This window comes from Empidonax traillii, unplaced genomic scaffold (assembly GCF_003031625.1).
Source record: "Empidonax traillii isolate 1590-97213 ecotype Southwest subspecies unplaced genomic scaffold, ASM303162v1 scaffold92:size1159251, whole genome shotgun sequence".
NCBI classification, from domain to species: domain Eukaryota; kingdom Metazoa; phylum Chordata; class Aves; order Passeriformes; family Tyrannidae; genus Empidonax; species Empidonax traillii.
Genome location: NW_020955285.1, coordinates 1127480 through 1153577, shown reverse-complemented (window position 1 = coordinate 1153577; position 26098 = coordinate 1127480). Strand labels below are relative to the sequence as shown.

General features: G+C 39.5%; 1 long non-coding RNA gene across 1 annotated transcript; it reads left to right on the top strand.

The window, feature by feature from the left end:
- The first annotated feature begins 875 nt into the window (after positions 1-875).
- On the top strand, positions 876-25394 carry LOC114056462. Its single transcript, XR_003571010.1, has 3 exons — positions 876-971; positions 2736-2880; positions 24278-25394. It is a non-coding gene; the product is annotated as an uncharacterized LOC114056462 (long non-coding RNA).
- Positions 25395-26098: the final 704 nt, after the last annotated feature.

Sequence of the window (26098 nt, the reverse complement as noted above, 5' to 3'; positions counted from 1 at the left end):
TTCTTGTGGAATTTTTCATGTAAATATAGAGTGGTACTTAAAGAGGTAATAAATAAGCAATTTGATTTCAGGGCAAGACACTTTATGGAGTATTTGAACTGATAGTGGCAATGTATTAGCTGTGATATTAAAAAACTTGGATGCATCTGAGCATATCTTTCTGAGAGGGTACTTTAAAATCTGCTGATATTCTACAGCTCTACCTATTTGATTTTGAACACTAGTTCCAAACAGAATATTAAAGGTTGGGTTTTTTTTCAGAGGAGAGGTGGAGAAGGGAGGAAGTAGATTTTCTATGCCAGTATTTCTTCCCTTAGATGAAACAAAAACTTGGACGAGCTGTTTCTATAGTCACTACGCATCAAAGTTACTTTCTATCCCTAATATAGGATTCACATTTGTAATTATGAAGAAAAGATAATATGTCATGTTAGCATTCTGTTTTCATATTCAAGTTGATGCTTCTGTAGATTTGAAGAGTGATACTGGAAAGGAGCCCAGCTGCTGGCTGAAGTCTGTTGTGGTGGGGGATAACATAATTCTGTACAACTGATCCACTGTAGTGCAGCAGCACCAGGTACATAAGGTGCTGCCGCTGGTGAGTCCAGTGATATGAGTCACATAACATATTTCAAAAGCAACTAATTTTAGATATTCTTTCCAAAAGAATTTTTACAGGTTCCTCTTACGTGACAGGGTACTTGTCCAAAACATCTGCTGACAGGTCCCTCTGGGCACCTACAAACCATATGGGGAGAAAGCCAGGAAAATGAAGAGGGAGCACTTGCTCGCTCAAGGTGCCATGACCTCATCCTGGCAAGGTTTGTTATGGGATGTATACATGACAGTAACTTGGAGATTGCTTTCTGGGTACTGTTGAGCCTTTCACTGACTTGGAATCAAGCTGTAATATGGGATTCAAGTCCTGTTCAGGAACATATCATCCTGTGATCTGAATGCTAGCCATCAAGGTAAAAGATTAATAAAAGGAAAATTGTTTTAACACACCCAGGTTCAAAATTAACAACCTGACATTGCAAATAGTATGCAAGTCAGGGGTGGTTGGCTTCAAAACAAATCCAGCTACTTAGCTTGTGTTCAGAAGAATAGTTTTATGCAGAGGACATAAGGCTCTTATGAATTTCAGAAAAAAAAAAAAAAGTCTCTCTAAGACTTCAACGGGAGCAAAGAAATGTTTCATTGTCTTTAGTGCCCTGACACCAATTAATTCAGCCAGTGATGAGCAACAGAAAAGGCAGAAGGGCGCTTGCCCGGCCGAAGTCCAGCTGAGGGTGCTGGAGAGCTGAGAACAGCACCGTGAAACGCTTTGAAGTCCTTGAGCCGCGCGGAGCAGTAGATGCACCCCCATACCACTGTGTTTTCTCCTCTATCGGTGAAGCTGCAAAACAAATAGGGAATTTTCACAACTCTTTCTTGCGTTTGCCAGATACTTATGTATGTGGATACTCTTCCTACAAGTGCCGTCTTTCAAATTTATTTCAAGACTCCTTTTCATCACTTAATTTCTGCATGGCTCTGCTGAGCAGATATTTTATCTCCACCATCCTTTCTTGGTCTGTTTTACACGTCAGATAAAGAACCTTGATATCCTGAGTTTCACCTATACATTTAACTGTTTATTTATGGAACTGATATTGTCACAGTTTTAGATACAAAGGAAGAATGATTATTTATATTTGAAGGATAGGCAAACCAATGCTTAGAGACTAAGGGAGAATCAGCAAAAAGATATAGGCACTTCCAGTCTGCCTATGTACAAAATTTCAACCCTTTAGACCTGTTGTGTTGGCCGATTTGCTATGTTTAAAATCTACCTGGAGAAAATTTTCTGACTTAGGCTTTGATATGGAGTTTTTCAGGTAATGATTTTGTAACGTGAAACACAGGGATGGTCCCTGGAGCCAGAGCTGGGATCCAAACTTCTCTTTGCACTAACAGGGCCAGCCAGCAGGCCACAGCTAAGCTGTGTGACAGCTGCTGCTGCCTCAGGTCTCCTCTGCAGCTTGGAGTCTCTTCAGCACGGAGGTTCCCTGCCTTCCCCCCATCCTCACCTCCTGCTCTTCTGCAGTATCAGGGGGTTTGGTGACTGAGGTGTCCTGAAACATGAAATCTGTGATTAAATCCTCTCTAGGGAGACAGGGTTTCAATTCCGGTCTTAATCATTGGGCTATAATATAGAAAGAGAAAAATAAAAAATTTGGCACGTGCACGCTCGGGAAAAGATATATGACAGCTTCTAGATATGGGAGTGGAGGACTGTGGGTAGCTGTTCACCAGGGATGTGCCAAAATGGTTGGGGAAGCAGATAATTCTAGACATATTCCTGATATTACTTGCTTTTGCATTGCTGTTGGCTAGCTCCAGGTAATCTGCCTTTCTGTGGCCCTGTGACTCCCAAGCCTGATGCCTCTATGCCCAGATGTCTATGTTGGCTCTTCTCTGTGAGCTGCCCTTCTCTGAATGTAGACTGCAGGCAGCAGAGGGGCTGTCCTGGGGGGCACCTGGGGCTTGGTTGGGGATCCTCTGGAAAATGGCTGCTTGAATCTCGACCTCTCTATCCCAGCCCAAGTGCTGCTGTGGACTGCTCGTGACTGCAGCAGGCCTAGGCTGTGATCCTCTTGGATAAATACTAGCTTTAATAATATTAATATATAATGTAAGCTTTTGCAGGACTGGAGCATTAACACATCTGGCAGCTATTCCTCCCCTCTCAGGATCCCAGTCATCAGAGGTATGAAAGAGTAGTCGTCACAGAGATGTAACTGCTGCCCAAATATGCCTCCTCTCCATGCACACAAAGGAGGAAGACATTCCTTCAGAAGGAGATGTTCTTCCGGTACACTTGCAGAACCTGGCTTGGTAAGCTGCCCTGAAAGGTGGCCTATTACAGTTTTACAGATCAAACAATACAAGTTTTCAGCAAATGGCAGAGTTGAGATACCTTAGAGTGATGTAAAATTACATATTCATACAGGTTGTCAATTCAATGATTTGCATGTGCTTAATGTTTACTCTTTGAGAGTTCTGGTTTGAGAAATACTAAGTTTGTTGCTATAATGTGAACTAAGCTCAGTTCTAGATCTGAGATCACCTAAGAGCACCTCAGGGTGCCCTACTACTTTAGATTGCTTCTAGCTTGGTCTACTTGGCATAGTTGGCAAAGACTAGTGTGTGGCTCAGAGGGGTCTGTCCCATGCACCAAGTGGCATTAATCATAGAGCTATATGCATACTTTTTTTTTTTTTTTTCTTTTCTTTTTCACACTGCTGTGGGATATCCCCATTTGCTCCCAGACCTTCTCTGCTAAAGGCAGAAGCACGAACTTGCTTCCCTGTAGCCCCCTAACTAGTCATGCAGCTGCCACAGCACCGTCACATTTTAGAATTACTTCCTTACTGTACATCTGTGCTGCCCTTTCCCCTCCCCCTTTCTTCTTTACTACCTGCAGCACTGCAAACCCCAAGAGCAATGAGCAGGGCTGAGAAATCCCCCAAACTCAGTTATCCGTGCAGCTACTCAGCACAGCTCTCACAGCACTGAACATGTGCGTTGCTTCCCCTACTGGGTTTTCTGACCTTTTCTGTGGCCTATTGTCGTTTAGCATCCTGTGTCACACCACCTCACAAGCCCAAGTAGTTTGTTCTGGGATTAACTGCTGTGGTTCAGGGCCTCAACCTGATGAGCAATGTAGCAGCTGCTATGCAGCAGTCAAAGCCAACAACAAAACCCCAAGTAGAAAATTAAAAGAGAGATAAGCTCCTTTCCCTCCCCTCTCTCTGCAAACTCAAACACTCAACCTAAAGGATTCTCCTACATTTTTGGATAAAGAAGCATCATGGTCTTCTGGTTTTTTTCCCTTTTAATTGATCTGTCCCATAACAGAATCCCTCACTACTCCAGTATTCCCTTGTGGGAAGATAGCATAGCAAGATATGTTTCATTTCTTCCCCCTTTCCAACCCCTGCAAGGGAAGCAGAATTGTATCTGGAAAATTATGCATTTGTGTTTGTAATAATTAACATAATTATGAGAAATTAGTTTGGTATCAAGGTAGGACAGTCAGGGGGATAAGTGCAGGACTGGGAAGCAAGAACACTTCATCTCTGCCACTGACAATCTCCTTGGCCAGGGGAAAGTTCCATAGACTCACTCCTGTCTTGAACATTCATTCATTTAATTTATCTTGATTTTTGGATGCCTGTCTTGAAACAGATAGGATGGGTGTGCCACATGACCACACAGCACCTGTCCCAGCACATTCCTTAGACACCTCTTGGCAGTAGGCAGTTGTTGAGAGTGAGCTCAGATTGAGCACCCAGAAACAGAAGGCTACTTTTGAAAAAAAAAGGCTTTAAGGCATTGGTGTTATGAAAATACTGACTGTCATGAATGCTTATTTCAAAAGGTTGGCTAATACCCAAGATGAGTCTTTCAGGAGAGTGAGGGGAGGAAGGGCACCCCCCCGGTTCTGCTGTCACTCTGGGAAATCACAGTCCAAAAGTTGTAAGAAGGCTGACAGAATTGTGCCACTCTGCTTGAGAAGGGCCCGAGGGTGACAAAGCTTGATTGCTCTGAGCTCAAGAATACCTTTGCTGTGACTGAATGTTGCTCCATAGCAGACCTATAAATTATGATGGTAGTTTAGAGTTGATCTTAGGAGGTCTTGCTGCTATAATATAGGGTAATCTCTTCAACTGAGTTTTTTTAACTGGAAGAAAGGATATAAAAAAATAAACATAAATAGAAACATGAGAGAAATGGGAACAGGAACATGCACTATGTGTTCCTGGGTTGTGTAAATGAATCATAGGATTGAGTTTAAAAAAATAATAAGGTAATAGAAACCTCTGTGGATAAATAGTCATCTGCTTTATTAGTGATATGATAGGATTTGAACAGGAACATTTAGCCTGGGACTAACAGAAGCCAATTTTTTCCCTTTTTTGTTTGCCTATCAAAACATTTGAACAAGATATGTCTGTGCTGCTTTCCTTCAAACATCTATATTTCACGGCAGACTTCAGACTTCTTACTTCATCTGTAGTAGTACACAGTACTACTTACATGCAGACTTGCATATAATTGAATACCTAATATGATGGGTTACGGATCACACTTGGATTCCTCTGGCCATTGCTCTAACAAAAATCATAGAACAGGCACTGAATTGCCTGCATAACCTCGTAGGTGTCGTTGGTTATGCTGCAGAGGCAATTTAGTCAAACCATTTCCCCTGGCAATACCTTCTGAAGCACAACAGTGTTTTCAGGCCTGCTGGAAACACGCCAAGTTTTTGCTGAGCCTTACACGTGCTGGGGCATGACTTCAAGTAAGGCTGTGTGAATACATTGCCTGCAGTGTTAACTAATTGTAATGGTTTCATCCCTTGTGATGTAGTGACTCATTTCTTTGTGTGGATGCACATGGCAGGTAATGTTCCTAAAGCTCTTCTTATGGTTTCTGATGTGGGTTGATACTTGACTTGCTAATGCCCATGTCCTCTCTTCATGACATTGCTTCTGGAAAGTATTGTTCTCTAAGACAAATTTCAATTTCATTTTGATTACCATATCCAGTCTCGTTGCTTGACTTGCCACCCTGGAACAGTGTAAAACCTGAAATCATTCTTTCGCTATGGTGAAAGGTCTCTGGAGAAGAATGATGTCTTAATAGTTCTCTGTGTATTTCATAGCATCGATTATTTGCTTTCCCACTTCTACAATACAATAGTATTTTGGAAAACTGCCTGCTTACAATTACACGCTGAGATTCATATAAAAATTATGAAAATACCATTTGTTTTTAACAGATGTGGGAATGCCTGTTTGTTCAGCACCTTGCTGAAAAATTTTTTTGTGCCCATATCATCTTCCCTCAGCATCATCTGCTGATTGCCTTCCCCTAAACCCCACTGAGATCTCTTCCAGGGGTGGAGAAATCTGTGTGACGAGAAGGAAACGGCAGTGGTCTAGGCAGATGTCAAACACGCATCACTTTTTCCTGGCCCCCAGCAGAACTCACAGGCGAGGGCTGTGCAGAAGACTAGTTTAGGCTGAAAGTGTATTGCACAACACACCTAACCCCTCTGCACTAGGGGACAGAGAGGCGTGCTGTGTAAAGGGGAAGATGGCTCAGAGCCAGCAGCATCTAGCAGAAATCACGTTGCAGCAGTTCTGCCATGTCTGAGAGACACTGCTCAAGAATATTTCCTCTGGCTTCTTCTGGAGTTAGAAAGACATATGCAGAGCCAAGGGTTGAGCTACAGCATGTGTGTGTTTGGGCTTTGGGCTTTAAGGACTGACTGCCTACAGATCCCAAGGTTGTGCAATATCATGTGCCAGATGTTAATAATAATTTTGGTTCTTAAACAAGAAGTGTGGGGGTGTGGAGAGAAATGATTGTAAGTGATGTCATGCAGTGTGAAAGAAGAGAAAGTGAGCCTTTGTTTCCCTGTGTGTGGTATTCCAAATAGAGCAACCTTTGCTGCGCTCAGAGATAGTACAGGACTGACAGGAAAACAGCTGTTGGCATGAAAACCAAGAACAAGTCTGCAGTAAGACCCAGAATCAAAACTAAATAACTTTCATGAAACTAAGACTGTGAGTCTTAGATGTAAATCTTCACTATTGGTAATAAATGAAATCATTGTTTTGTCAACAGAAGGGCTCACCCTAACCTGGGTACGAGTATTCCCTTACTCTTAAAATCTATGGAGTACAAAGTTTACGATGAGTTACCTTATGAAACATCAGATTTTACTCTTTGATAGCCTGTGTTTTTAAAGCCAGTGTATGCAGTCCAGGATATCATTTCTGTTACAGACATAAATATCTTAAACTTTACTGGCACTTTTTTCACTATCAGAAGCCTTCATACAGTTTAAGATGTCCTAGATTAACTTCAATTAAAATAGCTATGTAACAGTGTACATAATTACTACAGTCAGTCTAAGTACAGCTGCAATCATAGACACTTCCTCTATAAAAGAGAAGCCAAAAGATTTTTTCCAAATTTTTCATGAAGTTATATTTCAGTGTCTATATTCCAAAACTCTATCTCAGAAATAAAGCTATGTTCAGAAAAAGTCTCACATCTTTATCTCCTCTTTATAGTCTGAAAGATGGAAGGATGAGTTGAATTTGTTGAGATTTGAACCATCTCTGTCACTAAATCTAACATGAACCCAGTGACAGAACTTCAGTGGACATACCTCACCAATAGCTGCCTCTGTAGAATTTGATCCGCGAGACAGGCTAGTTTAATATTTCTAATAAACAATATTAAGACTCCTGGTAGTTGTCTCTATTACAAAACAAACAGATCCAAGACACCTCAGAACCTCCATCATCACTTTTATGGAGGAACTGTTGCAGAGGAGTTGAGCTCAGCTCTGTTGTATAGTGTCTTTTCCATGTAACTACTAGGGAGAAAAAGAAGCCTCCAGCAACAAGGTTTTCAAAGTATCCAACCTAATACTGAACCCCATGAGTCTGAAAATCTGATGTAGTGAATCGTTTGCATCAAACTGCGTCCTGATTCTGTAGCTTCTCGCTTTGCAATACTGGCCTGCAAAAGCTCTGGCAGGAAGAGCTTGTGAAAAAGTTGTTAAAAAGTCCTGTTCTTCCTTCCTTCCTTCTGTCCTTCCTCTCTTGGGCTGCTGCAGTAGTATCCAAGTCCTGCTGCATACTTTGCGATTTATTTGACTTTATATTTGCCTTGCCAAGGGTTATGCTGAAGGACTCTGAAGAAAAGAAACTTTGAGCTTGCTCAGAAAATGCAACAAAAATGGTAAAGGATGCATGAGGTGGTTAAAAAGGGACAGATCCTGAGGAGTCTGACAGCAATGTGGAGGCTGCTCCCAATGTAATAGTTGTGTGGTATCTTAGCATTTGTATTGTACAAGCTTTTGAAAAGGAAGCTGTAAGAGAAAGCAAAGCAACCACATGCATAATGAAATTACATTATGAGTAACGAAAGTACCACCTAGCCTGTGGGCCTCCCTTTCTCCAGGATCTGTTTGAGCCTTCATTTCCTTGTATTCTGTGACTGGGTGTCGTTTCATTTCCATGTCTGTTCAGAAAACTCTTCCCTTGTTGATGTTGGTGTCTCAGAACGAGACGTGAGTAGTGCCACTATGTTCACTGTGGTGACTTACCAAGGCAACATGTTGGCCAGGACCAGCCCAGGGCCACTACTTGCACAAGGATATCAAGGCTGGGTAGAGGCAGATAAAGGTAGAACAAGTGGGAGATGAGATATGGTGGAGCTTAGGAAAACCTTCAGGTGCTCCTGAGGCAACAGAAGAATGGTGGAAGCAATTGCTGCTGTTGCCCTGATGTACACACATCCCTGCCTCCCTGAGTACACACATCCCTTTATCAGTAACCCACCTTGCTTTCCAGGGCTTTGAACAAGACAAAGTTGGCCATTTGGATATCTTTCCTGAACCTTATGCATAACATCTTTTCCTTTAATTCTTCAGAAATTGAGTGAAGCTGTACAGTTCCCATTTTACTCATATTACCTACCAGTGCTCCCTGGGCCCAACATGGTCCCAGCAATGGGATTCTGTGTCATCATTTCCAGCAGGCAGTGTAGCTGACTACACTTGTATTGTGATTTTGAGTTTAATTTCTAAGAAAATACCAAGATCCGTAATTTTACCTCAAAAATCCAAACAACTATATCATACTGTCTGCACCAATTTTACCGCCTTCTTGTTGTCCTATTGCTTTAGAAGAGCTTTGCATGAAGACAGAGGTATTTCCTAGTAAAAGCATGAGGCTCAAGTTTACTGATGAGTGTAAAGTCTGACTGCCTTGAAATATGAGCACTCTGGGTTGGAATGGCTGAGTTCTGAGAAGAGAGAGGAAAAGCTAAAAAGTTCATCTCTTAAGAAATTAATTTATGATTTGAAGGAATCTAGAAGTGTGTGGGGAGAAAAAAATGGGATGAAGCCTAAAAAAAAAATTCTAGTAATTTATTTTGGAACCAAATTAAAAAAAAAAAAATGTATTAGAACCACACCATGTCCCTTTATTACAGGCTAGCACTATCTTTTAGTGAATGTTCTAATTGTCCTTCTAAAAAATTAAACCAGAATGGTTTCCTTTCTTCTCGGTATTTCTTGAGTTCAACTTACTTGTGACTGTTATGAGAACAAAGTCTGATAAGGATGTTTTGCGTGAAGTTATAATATATTGCTGATATGGTACAATTTATACAAATTGAACTTCTGCCAATCACTTCTGTGCTCACAGCAAAAAATTGAGTCTTGACTTCAAAGACAGATCAGAACTTGAATAGTGGTGTACTGATGGGCTGCCTTTTGTGTTTGTTTGTTTACATCGATGCAGTGTGCTAAGAAAACTATTTATTGAGTTTTCTGTAATTCATTCAACGTACATGTCAAGGTTCTGATTTCTAGGGGCTGCTCTAGTCCCTTTCAGACCTGGTTGAAAAGTTGCTATGACAGAGGAGCTAGGGATTTCCCCATCAAGGGAAGTCCCCACTCGATGGTGAAGCAAATCTAAACCCTTAAAGATACCTTTTGTTTAGAAGCACATGAAAAAGTTTGTCCTCTGGCGTATTGGCTCCAGGAAAATCATTATCCCTCCCATTCTATCTGTGTATTTAGGGGACTGGCTATGTTACAGCAGTTACAGGAGGCACCTTTGCTTGCCTTGTTGCTTCAGCTGTGTGCCAGGCATAGCTTATTCACACCCAAGTCTCCAATGAGTTAGTATGTAAGAATAAAACCAGTACCTCTCCAGTCACACAAATTTGGCTTCATTTTCTGTGATCTTCTTTTCCTTTTAGTCACTAAACGTATGTGCATATGCCTATACTTATATGAAAAGCATATACTCTCATAAGTAATAAAAGTAAAGGACAAACTAAAAGGCCTGCACAAAAGCACAGAATCCTCTTTTTTTTTTCCCCCCCCAATGTAGACTTGGTTTCTAAATACTTACGTTTAACTAACACAACAAAGATGAGGTAGCCATTTCCCCTCAATTTATATAATATGCATTTCCAAAAGGTCCAAAAGCTGGATACATTGATTGGATATAAAGCATAAAACCCCTTGAACTGAAATCAATGCATTTCTACTTCCCTGGCTGCTTGGTAGACTCAAAGATGCTTTTTATAGAGAGGGTTTTTCCTCCATCTCTAACTGTAGTTCTTCAGGTTTTTATTTGTAGGGCTTATACAGTTCCCTTTCTAAACAATTCTTTTCCTCCCTCCCATTATTAGAAAATTTAATTTCATGGAGATCATTTAGGAGACTCAATAACCACTGGTTTTCAAAATATTGCAAATATGTAGGAAGGTCAATTAGTTATGTAAATTTAGGGGTTCCCTGGCAAACTGGAAAGTAATCATCTCACATTTATGTAGTTCCATTCATTACCAGGGATCTAAGTGTTTGCCAAGTACACAGGAAAATGACCAATAATATTTAATATGCTGAATTATGGTATCCAGTCAGCTAGAAGAAAGCTATGAATTAAATTACACTTCAATTTTATTTCAAGTTGATTTCAGTTAGAATTTGATCCAGTTAGAACCTGTACTATTAGGTATCCATAACTAATTGTTTGAATTGACCACCACATTGACTTTTACAGCCAACATTTGCAAAAACTGACAGAAGATGTGTTTTCTTTCCTTCAAGGGGCAGAAAAGCAGTGTTTTAAGCTCACTGTTCCTGAAGGGAGGTTGACCCAGAGACAAGAGTGCTCCTGTGCAGATCCAAACCTTGTGCTTGTGTTTTGGCTTGCTTGATAACTCCCATTGAGATACGAATAAGGACCAGGGCTGTGGTGTGGAATTATTAATGAACAGTTAGTTTCACTGTGAAATGTGCTCTCAAGCAAGAGGAACATATTCTACCATCATTTTCTGGTAACCCACAGCACCCACATCCTCTGCAAGTGAGAGGCAATAGGTAACAAGGATGATAAAGGCACTGCGTACGTTCACTGAAACTCATAGGTCAAGATGAGTTTATTAATGATAGAAAAATCCTGAATGTTATCACTCAGCCCCCAATGCAGGGGAACCCCTCTTCCCCCCACCCAGTCTTTCTTTTTGAAGAGCATATAAAAGGTTGTGGACAAAATTTTGTGTTTGTTTTATGGTATCTGAATTATTCCACTAGTACAGTGCTTGATATTACTGTACTCTTGTGAGAAATAGATTATTCTTGCATTAGACTCATCACAGAGAGGAAACAAGTTGCCCAGCACTGTTCAGAGGAAGTCTGTGGCAAAAGAGCTTTGGCTATCTTGCACGTGACACAGATTTGGGATCATATTTATATCATTTTGTGCTTTCCTCCATGTTTTGAGTGGGAACTAATGGAAAAGTAGCAAAATGCAATGTTGTGAAGAGAAGTTTCTCAAGGATCAGACAACAGTCTAGTGGCAGCAAAGAAAATGGAAGTGGCCCTGCTGTGGAAAGTTTTCTTTTGACTCTCTGTGCTATGAGGAATCTGCTTGCTGGTTAGTGTGTAGAAATGGTGTGATGTTTCTTTAAACAGCTGAAATCATCTGGTACATTTCCTGATCTGAAATGATTTGAAAATCACTGCAGCCCCAATGAACTGATGTTTTATATCAGTAGCAAGTCATTTGTGTTCACCCTAGAGTGCTAATGGAATTCCTTTAGAAGATATTTGGCATGAACATGAAAGAAAGGCATACAGGTATCTCAGAGGTTTTGGAAAATGGTAAGCTGCTTGGTTACCCTCATCTGTATCTGAGAGTTGGTCATTCTCTTCAGTATTTCAGGGCAAGAAGAGACTGAATGTCCAATGATACCTAAAGTGAGGCCAATTTTGGTTGAAAAAGACTTTGACTTGCTTTTGCCATAGGCTTTTTTCCTGCTGGTAGTTTCTGGGACTTTCCCTTCCTGGAAGGTAGTTCTCTGTGGCTTGCAGCTTATGACAAGCTCTCTCTCCAGTGGCCATCTGGCACTCTCGGGAACTAAGCCAGCTTTCTGCCTCGTCTCACTAACTCCTACTCAGAAAAGTTTTCAGAGCACAGAAGAGTTGCAGATACAATTGCAAGGAGGTCACTTTTCTTAACCCAGCATAGCACTGGGTAGAGGTTTTCCGTTCTTTGGGTGTGGGTATGAATGCTTTTCACAGTCTGGTTGGCAGGTTCAGTGTGGCCAGTTAGGTAGTGGAGAAGGTGACTGTTTCTTCTGTTGGCTCCATATTGCAAGGTGTCAGCCTTCCACATGAAGGGTGTTTGTGTCCGTTTTTGCACTTCTATTCATGTGGCAAAAATACTGGCAGACTCTTCACTTGCCACACAGCTACTTGTTTCCCAGAAAAAGCAACACATTCTGGCTGGTGAAAGACACGTTCACCTGTCTGAAGTCTGAAAGTAAATCCTTGTTTGTTGCTAAAAACTGGCAGGTGCCTTCAAAAAGGACATCATGAATGAGGCAACAGAGATCTCCAATAATCTTCCCTTAGAATGGGGTCAGTTGTAGAGGGGGAAACAGAGCGGTGGATGGTGGAGAAGAGTCAAATCTGTTGCGGGGGTTTTGGTGTGGTGATTAGAAGTAGCTGCTGTTTTCACCCATGTGGTTTCACCCAACGGCGCTACACATGGCAGAAGTTATTTGAAGTCATAAACACATTTGAACAAACCAAGCAGCATTTACTCTTAGTATGGCATTTAGTACTCTGACTTGTTGCCTAGCAGTTTGAAATAAGTTATATACTAAAGATTGGTGTGGTGACAATAGCCTCAGACTGTGTGTTAGGCCAACCAAAAAGTGCATTCTGATGGCTCTTGCAGAGCTTGATTTGGGTCATTCACTGAGGTAAAACAAAGTATGGTCATTTGCCATAATTGCGACCTGGATCTGAGATGTTTTTTCACTGAGATTTTTGATGAGTTCAAATCTACAATGGAGCAAGACTCAAGGGCAGGGACTACAAACAGATTACAGCTGAAAAGGCTTGACAGGAACACCTGTGCATTGATCTTGCTTTGCTACCTAGTACAGGAGCATATCTCTTTGCCATGGGTCTAAGTATTTCATTGTAGTCTTTATTCACTGCTTATTTCATCAAACTGAAGAGGAGAGCAGCATAATATTCTGTGAAAGTTAAATCTGAAGCCATGTTTCTCCAGGCAGGATTGGTGTGACTTAAGTCATGTTCAGTCTCTAACTGAAATTCATTTTTCTGCTTTATTGTCTGTTTTAAAAATAAAAATAGTTCCTAGTGCAAAACAGCAAAATAACTTGTTTTACTCTGAACAGCACTTTTTCCTTGTAGGATTTTTGATTACATGATTGATTAAAGTTCATTTTTTCTTTGATAATGAATTGACTATAAACTATCCGTGCATGCAAAAGAAGATAATCTTATAGTTGAGATGCTGAGATTCATGGTCTTAATTTTTAATTTCTTCAATTTTCATATTCTTCACATAAAAGTCAGTTCCTGATTTAGATTGTGACAAGGTATATTGACAGACACCCACAAGAAACTATTAATACAGATTTTTTTTTTTTCCTTATGGCTGTTTCTTAAAATAGGGGGAGAAAGTAGTAACTTTGCATGGATTAGTACCTGTGGCATAAGGATCTAGTGCAAGATTTTTATCTCAAGATCCAGTGTAGAGACAAGGAAGGAAGTGGGATGTCAACTGAGAAGCTTCAGGACCTGATTCAGTTACAGAATGTGTAGGTTCTGAGTTACAGTGTTTGTTTGAATCTTAATTTCATCACTAACACAAGAGAAAAGGCAAAACTGGAATTATGGGTGAAAGAATCCATACTATGTAATGTGCATCCACTGAATCACAGCTAAAAAAAAATTTGCCCTTCAATGCAATGATCCAAAGTAAAAAATATTGGTTGTAGTACTTCAGTGCAAACAAAAGATGTCACTATGAGATGCAAAAAACATTGAGGTAATTAAAGTTTGTTCTGAAACTATTCAGATCATACCATTATGCTATAAGAGTGATTATTTTTAGTTTCTTTCTTTCTACAAAGGAAAACCACTGAAGACACTCTGTGAAACTCCTTCATCTGAAAAAAAAAAAAACACCCAAGCACCCCATGTTCTGATTTAGAAAACTCCTTTCTTGATAGGAATGTTTATAGAAATGCTTCCAAGTTCCTGTAAATGCCCCCACATTTCACGCATCATATCACGTGAAGCTGTTCTGGACCCTAAAGAAAATGTGGGTGAATCATTAAACCAAAATGAAAGAAGAAGGATACGGAGAATAGAAAGTTTGTGAGTTGTGAAGACAGAGCATAGTATGAAGTGGAACAAAAGGGGAAGTTTCAAAGCAGAAGATAATAGAGAAAAAATGACACCAAATGAAGAGATTTCCTTCTGCCCTCATCCATACCTCAGTGGGGTTAAAATAAATGCAGCAGAACAATGTCTTGTGCAGTATGTATCTCAATTTTCATGATCCCATTGATGTCAAACTCCTCTTGACTCTTCTGGAAGTAGGACTGGACTCATGTGTTGTAATCAGGCTGAGCAGTAGGGCAGCATTTTCCCAAAAGTAACATTATTAACAATAAAGATGCATCTGCAGACATAGCCACATTCCTTCCAAGGTCAGCTGGACTGACACTCCTGTTCTGAGTTACTTCCTCCAGAAGTACCTCCTGGACTAGATCTGAAAATTATTTTCCAGGCCAGCTGTCTCTATCCTAGCTTTCTTGAGAGTTTCAGCTCTCCTCTCTGCTTCTCAAGTGTGATAGAGCAGAAGGTGGTTGTCAGGCTTTTCTCAGTCTTTATTGAGGTCAAGTCACCAGAAGCACAGGCCATTTTCTCAAAACCAGTATTTGGCAGAAATGTCATCTCTGCATGCATGATACTCTTTATCCCTGCTTCCACTTCTGACTAGGCATCCTCTGCTAGACTACCATGATTCTTGTATGATTCTTATACATATTTTTCAGTCTTTGCTTTTTGTGGTTTTAGTTTATTTTTCTTCTTTCTGAAATGTGAGCATAAGATTCAGAGAGGAGGTAGTTCATGGGAAGAAATTAATTGTCCCTCTGTTAGTCCTTTGGGGAATCTTTTCAATGCTCAGTACAACTGAAGACTTGCACTGATTTCTCTGTGAGTCCTCTCTGCTCTGAGGAACCTCCCCATTTAGGGGGAAATCCACATTCAGCCACAGCTGGGGGAGTCCCAGGCAGCTGGATGAGAGAGGGATGTAAAGGACCTCGAAATTGCTTCAGAGAAACTAAGGCATCTGTGTAGGCAATCTGCAATGCATACCAACAGATGTAACTGAATTTGGAAGACCTGAGATTTGAGAGCTAAGCCTACTAGCTTAGCCTAATTTCATCCCATGATGAAACAAGCTGGCCACCTTGATCTCACTCCCTGGAAATAATGAGTCTGGAAAACTGGTGAAAGCTAGCTGTGGGAAGTGGTGGGAACTTTTGCCCATAAAGCAGTAGGGAAAAGCTGAGTAAACATGTTGGGATTTCACCAGGTGAAAGAAGAAGAAAAGAGGCCTCCGATGTTTGCAGAATTAAAAAATAAAGGTTAGTTTCACTAGTTGGGATGTAGAAATTTCATATACCACACTGGATCTCAGTCTGGTGAGATATTATGCAGGGATACATGGGCAGGTACAGTGTGAAGGGAAGCGGGCCATGTAGCTCAGCTGCTTGTCAATATATCTAGAAGTCAGACCCTTTCTTTCAATATTTATTTCCAGGTCCAATTTTGATTACTGGCATTATGCCATTGATCTAACACATCACTAGGTCAAGTTAACTGTGGACATCATCCTACACTGTGTTTAGGGTGAGAATTTATATATACACTTGCCTCCATTTAAGCAGTTTGTTCTGTGAGAACACTCAGAAAACTAAGCTGGTTTGAGCCTATCCAAATAAAGTTGGTTTGAGCCTATCCTATTTCTTTCACGGGATCTTCAGACCACAATATCACTATCTAGCTGAATGGTAATGGAAGTGTTAGTGGTTTGATCTTAGTAAAAAAAAGTAAGATCACTGTACTAAAAAAAGTACAGAGCTGCTTTTTTCCCATCTTATAAAAATTATAAGGTAGGTGACAGCAGAAGATGTATTAAAAAATATTCAAATGTTGATAAAAGTGTTGATGAATTTTGGATCCTGTAAGAACTTCCCTGAAAGGTAAAAAGCACAGGTTTCTTGTATTTTCATTACCTTGACACCTCCTTAAATGAATCAGGTATGTCATCTGCAGAGTGTAGTGTTACATTACTTAGATTATGCCATATAGCATTTAATGAGAGCAAGCTCATTAAATCAAATTCAGAAAAAAAAAAAATCTAAAAGTCAAATTACTTCTGCTTCTCAAGAATTTTGTATAGTATGTAGAATTTCCATTTTTTAGGCTATTTCTATCATTGCCACCTTTTCCTAAAATTTTTACATGTGTTTCTGTATAGTAAGTTGCTACATGATATATTTATAAATGTACTTTAGTTGCCAATTCTCATTTTTATTTTCTAGCAATTTTAGGATATCCCTCTGTAGCTGTTCTTTCCAATTACACTATTGTAAAATCTCATATATAGATGAAGAATCTTCACTGGTTAAATAAATCTCTATATGTGAAGAGCTTCTTTTTTTTTCTGGCCATGCATCAGCATAGTCCCTTCACTTGGCACTCATATATTCCAGTAGAGGCATATGTAGACATATCTCTGTCTACATGTGCACTGGATGCTGATTTATAAAAAACATGTTTTAAAATAAATCTACTCAGATATAAGTGTTAGGGAGCTCATCAGAACTCTGAATATGTACTGTATTTATTAATAGCTTATTGATTTCCCAGGGTGTCCAGACTGAAAATAAATATTGTATGGTATTGTGCCTGGAAATTAGAGTAAAACTTATCTGCAGTAGGCTTTTTTTTTTTTTCCCCCTTCTTTGCAGTACACTTCACCATTGCAGTAGATTTTTTACAGTATACTCATTTTACTTGACTGTGGTAGAAGAAGGGATGCATCTGCTCTAGTAAGTAAATAATATTACACTGTTTAATTTGGTAGACAATTATTTGAATTGTGCAAGCATTTACAAATCTCAGCCAGGGTACTGTAGAAGCAAATTATATTTGGAAAATGTGTAATTCACAGAAGTATTATAGTATTTAGGAATACTGTACAGTACCATAAAACAATACAAGGACAAGATATTATTAATTTGCATACAATTTATTAAAACTCGAATTTTTACTGAGGTATCGCAAAACCCTTTGCTGTAAAGGGGGTTCTCTCCTCTTAGAGCTTACAGTCTAAGAGTAACCCAAAACTGCAGTAGTGTAACTCAGTCTGGTAAGAAAGAGGGAACTTGAATTGATCTCACTGTTGTCATAATTAGGAGGCACAACAAAGGACCAGTTTACAGGGAAATATTAAGGCATGCATAGGTAGGATAGAAGAATATACAATGGTGTAGATCTCAGAATTTGACAGGTGGCTGTATCACGAGTTCTTTGGAAGGACCCTCTCATACTAAGCGTTTCAATAGCAAGCAATATAATTAGTAGATTAGGGCTAGACCTTGATGAGTCCTACAGAAAGAATACTGGTAGGATTATAATTAATATGATTAAAAAACCTCCAAGAATAAGAGGTATCTCAAGAAAGGAGATGAAATAATAATATTAATGTAGAAAGTCTGGCTTTGCTGAAACACTGGTGTGGTGCAAGACTGTGTTGCCAAAGCTAGGAAAAAAAATTACTGGGTGAGAATGATTAACCATATTAAGCTTACACTGGTGATTACACATCCACAGTAAGTTGTCAGAAAGACAGGCTGAGTTGTTAGCTTGGCTAAAATGATTCATGCCTAGAGCTGAAATGTGGATTTGTGAACGATAAGCATGAAGTTGTTAAGTGCATGGGGGGAGTGATTATTCAGAGATAAGGGGCAGAAGAAGCTGAGGGAACCAAACCCAGGGTTTGACAGAACACCCTGCCTCCCTTGGAGTGGAGTAAAGTTGCCTCCAAACATCTTGCTGCTCTAGAGGATGGAGGAGAATTAGGAGAGAATGGAGACCCTGAAGCCAACAAGTGTGAAATTTTCAGAAGTGACGTTGTAGTTGTGCCAAGAACAACTGGCAGACCACGAACGAGAAGCCTGCAGTGCTAGAACTGTAAGCTTCAGTTAAGAAGTCACTATAGACAGTGGTGAAAATAGTTCAGTTGAACTCAATTGCTAGGAACTGAACTGGGGAAGGCCTGAGATGTAATTAAAAATCCAGCCCTAGACAGTGTGCTCAGAGGTGCCATGTGCAAGATACTTGGAGTATCCAACATCGTTTGTTAGGTGTACTCACTAAGTAGAGACCATTGTACTAAATAATTCTAAAAGAAATTGAAAGAGATGTTGAAAATTGAAAACTGCTAGAAATAATTGATAGAGTTCTGAAAAAATACATTTTAAAGTCAACAGGAAGAACTGTGTTTGCATTGCACTGATTTTGAAGAGACAAATACGCTGCTTATATTTCTATCAATTTCTTGAATGTGAATGTTGGCCATAATTTTAGGTATTTTGCCTTATTGATCAAAATTATGTTTACCTGCTCCCTAATGAATCTTATTCCAAGAGAGATGAGAAGAGAAAAAACTGTAGAAGTAGCAGAAATAAGGACTGGATATGATCAAGGTTATTTGTGTGGGAAAGAGAAAGAGACAGACAAGAATAAGGTTAAGAAAAAAGAGAGAGGGAATGATGAAAGGAGGTGCAAAATAGACCAGAAGATGGAATAGGGAAGGATCATGATAGAAAGAGAAGATGATAAATGAGGAAAGCAGATGAAAACTTACACTTGTGAGGTGAGAAGAAGGAGAAAGTGAAAGAAAAGGCATGAGCAACTGAAGGCAAGCTAAAATGAGGAGGAAAATCACAGTGTATTTAATCAGTTATCACTGGAAAGAAACTGGTGGCTTCTGGTATGATTTAGTACATGTTCCATAACATCCTGAAAGTTCTCAGCCAAAAAGGAGACCCACTGTATTAAACACTAAATAGTTGTAAAGACTAATTTTAACACTTTTTCTCTGCTGGGCTTTTTTTGAGTGAAATCAACCTCTTCCCACAAGTATCTTTTTTTTTGATCACAAATTCTAGCTCTAAGTTTACATTTGCCTTTTTCTTTTATGAATATTATTTTTTTTTCACCAGAGGAAGATGGTTAAAAAGAATTTACTTTGTTCTCAATTATTTGTTCACTCTCCAACTCTCACTTTATGAACCCATGCTCTAACATTAGAAAGTTCTTCTGCTGATCATTACTGGAATGACTGATCTTTCTACACAGAAACATAGCGAAGCTACCTTTCATCTTTTCTTTCTAAAATGGTATCAAGAAGCTGCTGTCAGTATAGGTTCGGTTTGCTTCAATCCTGTTAATTCCGTCTTCATTGCCTGTGGTAGAAGATATTTTTTTTATTTCCCTATTCAGGCTGGAAGTCTTTTGGAAATCACCAGAAGATTTGTTTGAATGTGATCTGTATCTCAGATACAAAGTTAACATTTTAGAGCTAACTTCAGGGTAGAAGACTGAAGGGATAGATCTGAATGATGAAATGAAACTCAAGAGTACTTGGAACACTGCAAGACAACAAACCAAAATCAAATATTTTAAGTTCTAATTGGAATGCACCCAAACCCAGCAAAATGTTTCAATCAGGAGCAAAGGGTGAGAAATGCTTTGGGAAGTTCCAGCAAAAGCTGAGATTTGATTAAAACTAATCTTGAAGTTCCCCCACCCACATGTGTCACTTGATATTCAAAAATACTCACAGAAAACAGAAACTGTATGGAAGATTTTAGTTTCAGCTGCATTTCCTAGCCTAACTTGCAGGACCAAGAAGAAATGACAGAAGTTACTCTCATTGGTTCTCTTAGAAAGTGGGAATCTCTTTTGAAAGGCTGCAGCATAAGGGAAGATATATTTCTTAAAAGGCTGAAGCAGTACAACTTGTTGTTGGTGGGGTTTTTTAAATTTCTGCTTAAAGCCCTCAATTTATTCAAAAGAGTGAATGTCCAGTTTTGCTTTGGAAAGATATAATAAAATATGGGAAGTTGTTAAGATCCTCATAATTAGATGAAGAACAGTAGGAGGGAGGAAACAGTGTTATGCCCATTTTTCTGAGGTGCAGTCTTTCGCTTTTAGATATTTTTATCCTTTAGACTTCAATAGGTAAATAGATACAAAAGGCAGCTTTAAATAAAGAACTCTACTTTCAAAATGTAAATGAGATGTCTCAGAGTCTTCATGTATTCCAACTGAAGTATGTTGTCTAAATCATATGAAACTCTGCACTCTAGACCTACTGAAATGTAGAAAACAACACCAAGTTTTATGAATCTTAAATCCAGTATCTTTGCTGCCACCCTTCCTGTAATCCAGTGGTAAAGAGGTGACAAGAGAACTGGAAGGAGAGCTAAGACCATGGAATTAATATTAATTTTAGCTTACATAAATTATCTTTTTTATTATTATTATCTGAGGAGTTTAAGACTTTTAACAAAAGGGGAAAAAAAAGGCAAAAAAAATCTGTGAAACTGTAGAACATTGTGAGTCACCAAAAACTGCAGGAAAAATGCAAACCCACACAAAATGGTGTATAGATGTAGATATAATACTAACATAAAATTCAGATCCCTATCTTAGGTCCCTGATTACTGAAAGAGAGGGATGAATGTAAGAGATTTGATGTACAAAGAAACTGCAATGTTTAGATACAGCTAGAATATAGAGGTTTACAGAGCTGGTTAAGTAAAAGATGGTACATAACAGTGAGACTGAGCTGAGGATGTTTGTCTTGTCATGAGGACTGAGAATGTGGAGAAGTTTTTTGGGAGAAAGGCTTGAAGTTCTATCTGTGTTACTTTTAAAGCTGATGGCTAGACAGCATGAGAAAATACAGAAACAGGGTATTCATTAGGAAGACAGAGGGAAGGTCCAAGGAAAAAACTTGTGAAAGGCCAGGGCTAGTAGGGCAGAGCTACAATAGCGGCTTTTTTATGTGAGATCTCCCTTAGCAATAGGTGATACAAGGGGAAAAGAAGCGGAATCATTGAGTCCAAGACTTAGCTGAAGTTGGAAGGGATCTCTGGAGGTCACTTAGTCCAAGCACCTGCTCAAAACAGGGAGTACATTACAGACAGATCAGCTTGCTCAGGCCTTGCCCAGTTGGGGTTTTGTTGCACACAATCTCTCTGGGCACCTGTTCGAGTGCTTAACCACCCTCCCTATGATGAAACGTGAAAGTCTAGAGGACCACGTTTGATGCTGGAGAATGTACAACCATTTTAGTTTAAAAAGATGACTTCAGCTTAAGGATAAAGTGCCAGAAGTTGTCAGTGAATGAGATTTCAGAACTGGCAGGTCAAAAGCAATTTTGTGTAAGCCCTTAAAGTATGGCACAGAAAGAGCTGACACTTTTTTAGAAAACTTCTATGAGCTCTAGAGATAAGAGAACCTATAATTTACTTACACTGGTACGTAGAGAGTTAATGCTTATGTGATTTTGCAGATGCTATCCCTTTCAGTGGTTGACCAATTCATATTTATGACCCAGGTTTTTGTCCATGTTTGTCTGAAATGTTCATGGTCAGATATCTTTCCCAATGTTCAAAATATTCTGGGGAATCAGAGCCAGAATTTAAAAGAAAGATTTAATTTAGCCAGAATGCCTTCAGCCATGGGTTTTCTGTTTGGAGGTTCTTTTTTGGCTTTCAAAATATAAGATGAAATGCTTTATAGTGTGCAACCATCACCCAAAAACAAAGTGTATAAAAATATTGTTGATTTTATTGAAAGTAGAGTTAGGCTGATACACTGCGGTTTTGAAAATTCTACCCATAGGTGGCAATTGAAACTACTCAGAATATTGACTGTGATGGAAAAAAATGCATAAGTAATAATATTTGAGACTGAGAGTTTCATTGCACAACCTAGTAATGCCATGTACTTGTGTAGGTGCTGGATCAGCTCAGTTTTCTCACCTCTGTGCCACACACAGTGTCACACCCTGCTCAAGGCAAGGCAGAACTACTTTATTATCAGAGTTACTTTTGCATCAGGGAGCTACAAAATGATGAAACAGTAGCTTGAATGTCACAAGTGCACAAAAAGCATGCAAAGCATGTAAGCAGGCTGACAGCTAAACGGCATTCTGGATGTTTATTCAACTGCTAAGTAAAATTTATAATAGAAGTAGTAGATTTCAGGCCCTAGGAAGAGACTTGCACCTGTAAGTTTAAATTACCTGCTAGACTGTGCGTTAGCTCCTTACAAGTTTGTGCATCTGGACTTCACTGTAAAAGGATCAGTGAGTGCAGTAGTGTTTCAAGGTCAAAATCCAGTCAAGCTGATGTTTGGATGCAGCTAAGGTGGGTACTTGGTTTCAGAAACTGGATAGTTTTCTTCTGTTTCTTTATCTAGAATTAACTTCAAGGCCTGTCTTTCCTTTCCAAGTAGTGTAGTGCTTCTGACTTTGCTGCTGCCCACACAACTGTCACCATTTCTCTTGCGTTTTTGCTGAAATAGCGACTTTCTCTCTGGTCAGCCACCAAACTAACATCACAGTATGGTCACTGAAGGCTCACTAAAAAGAGATCTGTGTCTAAAGACAAGAAGAGCCAAAAGCCAGTTTAAATGTGACTGTTCTGAAATCACCATGGAAGAATTCCACCTCCTGTAGGAACAACTGACATCATCATTTGCATTGAAAAAGGGGGTTTCCCCGGATTTTGTCTCTGTGCAGCTAGTAGGTGTGACCAGCTAAAGGAGGTGAGATTTGATTCAGTTCTTTGTGAAGAAGTTGTCTTTTGCAGCAAGGATTTCCATGCCTTGACCCAGTGTATATAGGAGCACTCCCTTTGTTTCACATTATATTCCAGTCACTCTGAAAGTGGTGAATTTGCATAGAAAATATGAAGGGACGTGATATTCTGGAGAAAAATTTCAGAAAGGAAAGAAGCCATCACAAGCTTTAGAGATTTGGTTGGATTTATGCTATCATGTACATGAAAATAAGTATATTTATGATGGGAAACACTGAAGATGACAAATGTGAAACTGCATTACTGGAAACATTTTACGGAGTAGAACTGTCCTTGAGGCATTAATTCATGGAGCTGAACAATACCTTCAGTGAGCTCAATGAACAGTAGATACTGCTGTATATAAAAGGTCCTTATTTTGAGTCAAAGTTGAAGAACAAAGGGACAGTTATGTCTGGTCTGACTGATCAGCTGACATGTCCTTTTAGCCCTTTTCCAGTGGTAGCTGAGAGCAGATGCCTAGGGGGGAATCAGAAGGTAAGGTAAGAATATAGTGTAACTTTTCCAGAATCTTCTTCTGGCCTTTAATAATGTGTAGCTCATGGATGTCAATTGCTAAAGGATTTCCTGTTTAGTGATATCTTTTATGGATTTTTCCAGTTGCTTATTAGCCCATGCAGCATCTTTTTACATACACACTTGAGCTGCAAGGATTTCCAGAGTTTAGCTCAATGTATAAAGGACCACTTCCTTTGTTCCAGCCTGCCCTGTGCAAGTTTTCTCTAATGCCCCTTAGCTCTGTCTTTGGAAAAGAGACTAGGGACAGCTCATTCACTTTTCCTATGGTACCTAGTCTAATAGATCTCTAAACACATCCTTTGTCAGCCTTCTTTTTTTGCATGATGGAGTCTTCTATGTCCATATCTTACTGAACTGCATGTGATATGTGTACCTGTGAATTATTCTCAAACTCCAAAGCTTCCAGTTAAACAGGCAGTTTGGAAGGAAGATTTAAGATCTGGTTTTCCCCTTAGAAAATATGGATTAATTTTAAATAATATATTATTTTCATTGAAAATTATTAATTTGGTGGTAAAAACATTAAAGATTTAACAATACTCATTTTCATTTTTCTTCATCCCACTGTTTCCCATAAGCTGGTTTGGAAAGAAGATATTTTTCTTTACTTGAAAGATCAACTTAATTTTTATACTGGAAACAGTTTATCCAGAAAAATATGGGCACTTCTCTGGGAAAAAAAGGTCCAAAATCAAGCTCTTCTCCATGGCTGCTTTCATTCTCAGTGGCTGAAGCGCAGACTCTTGGAGGGCAGAAGTGAAGGTAAAAGGCAGACTTTCAGAAAAAGGAAAGCAAGCATTCACCTGTAACTAGTGTTTGAACCATCAACTCTTCATGTTTTTTTCTTCTGACATGTGATCTCTAGAGAGTGGAAGATAGTAAGGCTTGGAGCTGTGATGTGCAAGCAAGAAGGGGACTGGGAGAAATGGTGAGTTAAGCGAGGGACAGAGATTAAGGGGAAGGATAAAAGGGGAGTTGAATAAATATGCATGGCAGAAACAGGGTAATCTTGCTTCCATGTATGCAGAAAACCTGTGTTTTGGCTGTTGTATTGAGTAATGATTCATCGCTGCGACACAAAGAAAACAAATTTACACTTTCTTTCTCGTTTCACGTGGGCAGAGGAAAACAGCTTCTCAATTTTAAGATTTAGCATTAGTGTTTTCAGTAGAGAATCAAGTATGCATTGAAGGTGCCAGACTGCCAAGTACGCCAGAAGGTGCACAGAGACCGAAATCCTCTGTGTAACCACAGAAAGGCTGAGAGGCAGCAGCCTGTAGACTGTAGACTTTGCAAACGCAGACATACAGCAGTCTTGTTCTAAGGGGATCCTTCCTTCCCTTCCTCCCTCCATCCTTCCCTAGTACTAGAAATGGGTGAATGACCTCTTCTGTGTCAGCAACTTGTTGAAAAACTTTCAGATTTAGGGGCAAGGGATACAGATCTGTCGATTTCAGTGAATGTTGCACTTGACAGACTGCAGCTAGCTGACAGTCACTTTTTGGTTTCCAATAGAACATAAACTACACTGAGCTTTCCCAAACACAGAGACATATAGTAGTTTGATTTGATTCAGTAAAACCAACCCTTTTAATGAACATTCTATTTTGAATACTTTTCACCATCAGAGAAGCTCTAAATGTGCAGCACAGACAGGATGTCATAGCTCCTGTTCCTCAAAAGTCAGAGCTTTGCCTTGTTCTGTTTCCTGATGAACTGCAGAAAACATTATTTCCTGTCACTTGTGTTCTAAAATAATCCCTACTGTTGGAGTGAATAAATCAAAGGAGGTCTGCTTGTTTCAGACAGCATCCTGCTGCTACATAGACTGTCCACCAAAATGTCAAATGGAAACAATCCTGTGGGATCGCTCCCATGGGTTTCTGTGAAGGAGGCTCCAGCAAGGAAAGGACGGAAGATCCAGTGGAACAGCTGCTAGCTACCTGCTGTGTGAAATTTATTTCCCTTGAGCTTCTTGGGATTGTTATAACCTATGTGTGTATATATATATATATATATACACATATATACTTAAAAAACAGTATAACCTATTGCCATCAGGACTAGCACCAGCTCTGCTGCTCAGTTGTGAGTTGTAACAACACACATAACAGAGAGATAGTCTTGGCAAAGTCAGAGCAGTAACTACCCACTGCAGGGAATGTGTATCCCAATACCTACATCTTTCACTAGCCCTCCTCCTTCTTACATTCTTTCTGCGGAAAAAGACAACACACAAAGAGACATAGAGAAAAGTTAGCTTGCTCAGCTCTTTACATTGCTTCTCTGTTTTCTTTATTGAAGGGGCCAACATATTTGGTTAATATAGATGCTAGCCTTTTGCAAATGCATTTGTCGTAGTCCCAATGACCCCACCGTATGGAATGAAGGTGAATTTGGTGAAGATGTTTAGATTCATGCACTGTGTTTGTGAACTTCTTCAAGTTTAGAAAATCTGCTATTGTTCTTTAGCTTTGGCTTTTCGATCATGTTTTCTGGGCACTAAATCTCTGGAAACCCTTCCAGGAAAAGGGATCTTGTGGTTCACCTGCTTGATCTATTTTTTGAAAGCAGTTTTGCTCTAGTAGCTTTTGACTTTGCTATTGATTTTTCTACTGTCATATTTTATGTTCAGCCCTTTAGAAAACCTGGTGCCATTAAGCCACAGCCATTCCATTGTTCTGCG